The sequence below is a fragment of the Phyllostomus hastatus genome, unplaced genomic scaffold, assembly GCF_019186645.2.
Source record: "Phyllostomus hastatus isolate PE091 unplaced genomic scaffold, TTU_PhHast_1.1 phas_scaffold_78, whole genome shotgun sequence".
Taxonomy (NCBI): domain Eukaryota; kingdom Metazoa; phylum Chordata; class Mammalia; order Chiroptera; family Phyllostomidae; genus Phyllostomus; species Phyllostomus hastatus.
In genome coordinates this window covers 32,414,683-32,423,171 of record NW_025334041.1, presented here as the reverse complement: position 1 = coordinate 32,423,171, position 8,489 = coordinate 32,414,683, and positions in this window count along the sequence as shown.

Sequence of the window (8,489 nt, the reverse complement as noted above, 5' to 3'; positions counted from 1 at the left end):
GCAAATATTCTGCTTACTCACAGAATTTATGAAATCCACATGTGTTTTTTGCACAATATTATACTCTACTACAATAAAAGGTCTAGTGCCAATTTTTTGCTTTACCTTGCTCTCTTTTTTAAAAATATACAAATGCTAAATGATGTTGGTAGTATGCATTCATGCCACACTGGCACCACAATGGTTGATTCTGCTGGAAGAAAACCATTGAACATTAGGCGTTGGTTCTTGTTATTATTCAACTCTCTGAAAATTATGTCTCCCTGGTAACTAGGTTTTTGAGCCATTGTTTAGGCTTTCAACAGCTTGGGGAGTGGAAAATTGTCAAATGCTTTAAATTACATAATAGCACTTCCAAATTCATTCAGCAAATATTTACTGAGTACCTATTTATTTATAATGATCATTAAAGAACTAGGATTGGCCCTGGCTGGCATAGCTCAGTGGATTGAACATGGGCTGTGAACCAGGCATCGTAGGTTTGATTCCCAGTCAGGACACATGCCTAGGTTGCAGGCCATGACCCCCAGCAACTGCACATTGATGTTTCTCTCTCTCCCTTCCCTCTCTAAAAATAAATAAGTAAATAATATTAAAAAAACTATGGTAATTTAACATTAAAAAAATAAAAAACAAAATGTTACAGCTCTTAAAAAAAAAAGAACTAAGATTGATTAACCAAGTATGATTTTTCTCTTACAGATATTGGTAAGAGCACTTCAAAGATGTGAATGGGATTAATTCAGGGCTGTTCCTCTGGACAGATAAGCCAGTCCATCTGCTTGAGAATGACATGCAAAAAAGAGTTTGGGTAAGAAGACTATTATTTGAGTAAATTATTTTTACATTAGTAATGTACTTTTGTTTTTCAGGGTTTTTTAAACATTTTTTTAAATCCTCCTAAGAACCTCATTAGTGAGGCTGGGCAATACTTTTCCCATGATTCTTCAGTTGGTGAGGACATGGAAGTCAAGGAGGTTATGTGATGAGCTTGATAGAAGGTCATAGGATCCAGAAAGTTGAACTCTTACTGTTTTATTTCAACTTGACCTCTAGAAGCAAACATAAATGACCAAGCCTTTCTAATATTTTCTTTACTGTCTATTTTACTCAAATTTGATTCTAATCTCAAGTTGTATTTAATAAAGAGAGAGCCCCCACCCCAGCCATTTCCTGCATAGGACCCAGTATTTCAGCCAATCTCCATATGTCTGTATAAATTGACCAAGGTTAAAAAGAAAACAAAATCTTTCCTCAATGTTTGGGACAATTTATCTGCAAGGTATAAAAAAGTAAAATGTGCCTCTGCTTTTTGGTGAGAAAAATTCAGAAATGACTGTATTTAGTTCATGAAAACCTTACAATACTTATCTTTGGCTAGAGATTGAGCATAAATGATTCCATCCATTCAAAATTTGGTAAAATTAGACATAGAAAAAAAACCCAATGGATGAGATTCTTCTGTTGCAGAAACTTTACAACCTTAAATATTGCCCAGATGTGGATAAATGCTGTTATTTGGAGTCATTTTCATAACAATTTCTCATTTTTATCAAGCACTAACTGTGTGCTATAGGAAAAACCCTCACTACTTCTCCTGTGTGTCTCTTCCACTCACACTACTACCACACTCACAACACTCCTGACACCAGATGTGTGGGTTTTGTTCTCACACTAAGCAATTCTGGAACATCACCCAAGTTTCCTACAATTGAACTCAATTCTGACAGTATCTATGTGGACATAGCAACACATCCTACAAGTTAAAGACTCAGGCCCACAAGACTGTCCCACCTCAGTGCCAATCAGAAGTAATAGGTTCCCAGGTTATCCACAATTTCTGTCACCTCAGCTAAAAGCAGAGGTTCCCATGACTTCTCCCTCTTGGATTCAATTATTTACTAGAACAGCTCACAGAACTCAGGGAAACCCCCTTACTTGCATTTACTGGTATATGAAAGAGATGATAAAGGATACAGATGAACATTCAGATGGAAGGGGTACATAGGGCAAGGTGTGTGGGAAGGGACATGAGCTTCTGTGCTCTCTGCCAGCTCTCCACTCTCACAGCGCCTGTGTGTGTTTGGTAACCTAGAAGCTCCCCAAATGCTTTACTTTGGGGGTTTTAATGAAGCCTTCATTATAGCACTATTTGATAATGAACTCCATTTCCAGTGCACCTCCCCTCTCTGAAGAATGGGAGGTGGGCTGAAAATTCCAGGTTTCTGATTGTATTATATGGCTTGGTCTTTCCAGTGAGTAGCCCCCATTCAGGAGCCATTCAGGAGCCCCACAAGAGGCACCTTATTAGAACAAAAGACACTGCTATCACCCAGGTAATCCCAAGGAATTTAGGAACTGTGCATCAGGAACTTGGGTCAAAGACCAAGTATTAGAACAGAAGATGCTCCTAGTGCTGGGGCAGATATATATATATATATTCTATTATCTCACATGTACCGAGAACTCTTATAAGTGGCTTTAAGTTTAGCTTACCTAATTCTCATACAACACTATGAAGTGAGCTGCAAAAAACATAATGTAATATATAACATGATGTGACATGACATAACATAATATGACATGATGTGATATGACATAACATGATGTCATGTAATATAACACACTTTCATCTTATCAATGAAGAAACTAAGGCACAGGAAGAATGAGTTTCATAACTTTTAAGAAATAAGGTCAATACTTTAAAGTAGGTACTTAAGCACTACCTTGTTTAGATGCACACTCTCATGTTAAGCATAAGTTCTTAGTTCAGATATAGGAGCTATCCTCATACTCACCAAAAGCAAATAGTGAGTTCTTCAACACCAGGGCTTTAGCAAAGTTTGAAATCTTTCTTGAGCATTTTTCCATTTCCCTACATATGCCTGTGATTCTATTTTTGGTCCTTATCTACTCCTTACCTCCTTCCATGGGCTCCCTGCTCAGCCCCTGGGGCTCCTAAGCCCTGACCCAGAACCCCGTCCATAGCAGCCCTTCCATCTAAATGACCTACTCTTCCTTTCTTCTGAATCTAAGCTGCCTCTACTGTTGCCTCAGCTGCTGTGAGGAAAGCTCAGTAGTATTTTATGTCTACAGAAGAATCCATCGATTAGGTCAGAGCACAAGGTCTGGTCAGGATTTGAAGATGATGAGGGCATTTTCCCTTTGGCTTATTCCAACTTAGCCAACAAGCAGCACAAAGGATAGACAAGAGAGCAAGGTGCACAGGAGTGGCCATGACTGTCCACTACATCCTCAGTTCCCTCTGTAGTGTCCCTGAAATTCAATGGAATTTTCTGATGACAGCGAGAAAGCTGTGTGTCAGAGTAGCCCATCATGTGTGTTGCTGCTTCTCGCATGCATGGTAGGGGGAGGGGTCACATCACGACTCAAGGGCCTACCCTTTTTGCAAGGAAATACTTGCTGCTCCACAGCCACTTCACTCTATATTCTAAGTTTCTGGGCCTCTAGAGAGATTTCCCATAAAGCTAACAAAGTTTAATACTCAGGATTCCGCAGTTCCCAGGCCCATGTATGTGGTGGGAGCTGCCTGGAGTTGTGTGAGTGTCTTAGGTGGGGAGCAAAAGCCAAGGTGCAATTAGGAAGCGTATGTGTGCAGGCATTTCTGGTCTATTTCCTAGAGACTCTCAGAAGAAAGGGAACTGAATCTCCCAAGTTCCAGTGTTTTACTGTGATTTTCTTTCCCTTCTAAACAAATAGCTAGTTTCATACCTAATTTATATATATATTTTTTCCCTCCCTCCTTCCCTCCCTCCCTCTGTTACTTCCTTTTGAAAGAGGGCTCACAAAATTGCATGAGCATTGGGCCCCACAAGAATCTGGAGCCACACCCCAGTGGGGCCTGTCTGCCTGGTCCTTGTTATCTTGTCCTTGTTAGCAGTTCACTCTGTTAGCTGAGTTAAATAGAAACCAAATTTGTTGGAATGAGATTTGGAAGCCAGTAGCCTCTGCTGGGTCTTCTGTTTGCTCCTCCAGATGCACTCTGCACCCTTCTCTCCCCAGTCAGGGGCTCAGGAGACCACCTTCTTTGGACTTGTCCCGGCTTCCTCACTGTCTAGTCCAAGTCTGGCAGTGGGGCAGCTGCAGAAGACAGGAGGATGGGGGAGGGAGCACCAGTTACCTTGACCTTTTCTTGGCTGGTCACATATTCCAGCAGGGGTATGACCTGTGCAGGCAACAGGCCCCACGCTCAGACGGGCCCCACACTTGGTTTAGTGCTTCGCTGCCACCATTTTGGAATTCTGAATTTTTTCTTTGAATGTGTATTTAGTGAGTAAAGTTTGATATGTAAACAGAGGAGATGTGTACAGTATGTATCTGCCACTTCTGTCTCCCCGTCAGCATTTCCAGGGCCTCGCAAGCATGGAAGTCCTGTGTGTGCCTGGGATGCCCGGGAGTCCAGGGAGACTCGAAACAAGTACAAGGTAAACACGTTACATCTACAGTTGATTAAGCTCAGAAATGCCTCTTTCCATTTGAATTAAAACTTTCTTTAAATTTTTTAATTGCCATTGCTTATACTATTACAGTTGTCCCTGCTTTTTCTCCCTTTGCCCGCTTCCACCCAGCCTTTGCTCTTGCTCTCCCCTTTCTCAGTCAATCCCCACACTATGTCCATGTCCAAGGGTCATGCATATACTTTCTCTCTCTCTTTTTTAAAGATTTTATTTATTTATTTTTAGAGAGAGAGGAAGGAAGGGAGCGAGGGAGAGACACATCAGCGTGGGGACCTGACCCACAACCCACGCATGTGCCCTTCCTTCCCTCCCTGACTGGAAATCAGACCAGCAACCCGTTGGTGTGCAGGCCAGCAGTCCATCTGCTGAGCCGTGCCAGCCAGGCTTGCACATACATTCTTTAGCTAATCCCTTCACCTTCTTTCATCCAGTGCCCCCTCGCCCAACAGCTGTCAGTCTGTTCCATGTATCCATGCTTCTGCTTCTATTTTATTGATTAGTTTATTTTGTTCATTAGATTCTGCATATAAGCAGGAACCTATGGTTTTTGTCTTTCACTAACTGGCTTATTTCACTTAGCATAATACTCTCCAGTTCCATCTTGGCTGTTGCAAAAGGTGAGAGTTGCTTTTTTTTTTTTTTTAATGCTGCATAGTATTCCATTGTATAAATGTACTACAGTTTGGGGATTTTCTTCTTTTGATCTATTCATCTACTTCTGGGCACTTAGGCATTTTCAGATCTTGGATGTTGTAAATAACACTGTTGTGAACACAGGGATGCATATAGTTTTTTGTATTGGTATTTCATGATTCTTAAGTTATATTGCCAGCAGTGGAATCACTGAGTCATAAGGCAGTTCCATTGTTAATTTTTTTAGTTAACTGCATACTATTTCCCACAGTGGCTGCACCAGTCTGCATTCCCACCAACAATGCACTAGGGTTCACTTTTCTCTGCATCCTCACCAGCACTTGTTGTTTATTGACTTATTGATAATAGCCACCTGGAAAAACTTGCTTCAACTTCAGAAAAAAAAAGGGCAATGGCATTCTAAGAAACACAAACAACCAAGGAACTCTACCATGCCCTTTCTCACCCATGTTACTTCCCTATCTTAGCAAACTACTTGCACTAAAAATGATGCCATAGAAGGAAAGAGAAAGAGCAAGCCATACTTCCTTTTTCTTTCAGTCCCTTTTACTCATCAGTAAGCCAAAGGTTAAGAGTATTGGCAATAATTTGTGTGTATAAAGAAGTGAAATAAAACAGTTGAGTTTGTGCAACATTTCCACTGTCCCAGTAGGAAAAAAATACATATGTATAAACAAATGATGAAATACAAATTATGTAATTTTGGTGATTCTGCTGTTAAATGCCCATATATAACATTTAAAACTGACATTGCACAGTGTAAATGGCAAAATTCAGACTACTAATTTAAACTTATAATTTTTAAAAATTTAGAATGGTGTTAGAGAGGAAATTAAAAAAAACAAGAGCGGAAGACAGAGACTGTGGCAAAAAAAGCTAAAGTTTTGTATTTTAGGACCCTTAACCACAATTTTTTCTTGCTTTTTAAAGTTTTCCTGGACTTCACAAATTATGGACTGAGCCTTGCCTGACGGTGGCTGCATTCCTCCCCTCAAGGCCACGACCCCTGGTGGGCAGGCCTTTCCTATAGCTGGGGGTCTCCCTGGGTCCCTGTGCCTTCAAGCTGCTCCGGGGAGCACTTCCCACTGTCACCAGTCCTGGGTGTGGTGGGGATGTGGAGGGAAAAGAGCGAGACTTTACCTTGCTTTGTTTTCCTTTAACCTCTGTCCACCTTTGTAAATCACTATCACTAGTCTCTTGTTTTTATACTCCTCCCTTTGTCTCTATATATTTTATTATAGACAATTTCAAACAGGGACCAGTGTAACAGATGCCTACATACCCATTATCCAACCTCAACAATACTTGTTTCACACCCTTGGAGTGTACCGTTTGTTTCTCGCTGGGATCCTGGCTGATCTGGGACCTTCCTGTGCATTTTGTCTATTCAGGGTCACTACACCCCTCTCCTCAACAGGGAACAGCAATGTGGCAGCCTGGTTCTGGAAAGAACCAAAAGGACATCATCCCACAAATTAAAACGAGGAAAGTGGCTTTAGACACAGTCCCTGCCTGTTCAATGAAACTTGGTTCCTTAACTGCCTCCCCAGCATCCTTGCTCATCTTACACCAGGCTTCGTTTCATACACCCAGTTGCAAAGACAGGGCATACTTGGTGTCATCTAGAATAAGGGAATCACATCAGTCAGTAGACTTTATTCCCATAGAAAATGAGCACTTTATCTTTTCACTCATAAGAGAAAAGGAAATGCTCAGGCAGATTTGTGTGTGTGCGTATGTGTGTGTTTGTAAGTAGGTCCTTTTGGTGAGAGGATTGATTACTTCGTCAACGTCAGCAAAATATCTGTCTTCCACAATTTCAAGAAAATGATTTTGTTACTAATGAGATTTGCTAGTAAAGCAGAAAAGTCATATCTACAAGGATATAGTTATTTGTACTATGAGACCCTGGACTCTTCTCAGCAAAAAAAAGAATCATTTCAGATTTAGTCTTTTTACTAGTAGACACAATAAAAGTAGTAGACTATTTTGTACATGGGCATTTGGAATTAGACTGTTTTTCGTCACATCTCAACAAAGATGCCATAGAATTGTCTAAGTCAATAAGAACCTGAGGAAGGAAGAGGTGGGGGAAGAACTAATATTTATTGAATGTCTTCTTTGTGTGATAAGTGCTCTCAGGTTTATTATCAATTTAACCTTCACAGTACTCCTAGGGGGTAGATGTTCTTATTACTGTGTTATATAGGAGGAAAGTGAAGCTTGAGGTAGGTGATGGTTCCAAGGCCCACAGCTATGTAAGAATCACAATAACCACCAGTTATTGTAATTCTTTGCTTGATTCTGTGCAATGCATTTTACATCTTCTGTGAAATTTAACCCCATGTGATAAACTGCATTATGTCCATAATACAGATGAGGTGGGTTAAGCACCTTGCCCATGGTCACATAGATAATAATGAGCAGAGTCAGAGTTCTGAGTCAATTCTGGCTGACTCAAATCCTTGCTATTCTTATTAACCTCTGTTGGTTCCCCAGGGAGATGGGTACACTGTTACAATTTCTTCTTCCATCTTGAGTTCTCTTTTCCTTTACTGATGCCCACTCCATCATTCTCAGTTAGATCTTTCTCTTGGGTACAAGACACAAAAGCAAATGTGGGCAGACAGGTCATTCATGATAAGATTTCATTGCACACTCAGTCTCAAAGGTGGGCCTGTTCTCACCTAGATCATTTTCTTATCTAACATAATTTTCTCCTTTCATTGTCCCCAGACATTTGCACTTAAGTACACCTAAAATATTTTATTTGTCTTTTTTTGCCTAAAATATTTTAAGAAGCAATACATTTCTCACCACATTTTTTAAGTTGATACTTAAAATTTTATCATGTTAAAGGAGTTGCAAATATATGTGTATATGTTCCAACACATCATAATGACCTTTGAAAATAAGCTGTCATTTCACTATTTGATATCTATGCAGTAGAATCTAAATAATGTAGTAATTCAATACCCACCATACTTTTAAACTATACACAATTCAGTTCTTCCATACTTCTAGGAAATTTGTTTTGTTCATGTTCCTTTTTGAAATGATATTCCCATTCTACTTCTTAACATACTTTATTTTTAAAATACTTATCTCACAAACAACATAATTTTAGGCAACAAAAGTATATAAATAAATAGGAACAATTTTAACTTTTCTGTGACCATAGGTTCAAAGTGTTAGAAATTTCTGCACAATTCCTCATAACGTCATAAATACATTACAAATACTGGTGAATAATTACTAAACATAAAATATAAAATTGTGTTGGAATTGCTGTTCTTAATGAGATGGGTAATGCTTTTTTTCCCTTCATGTATTCAGGAATAAATATAACACGGTTAA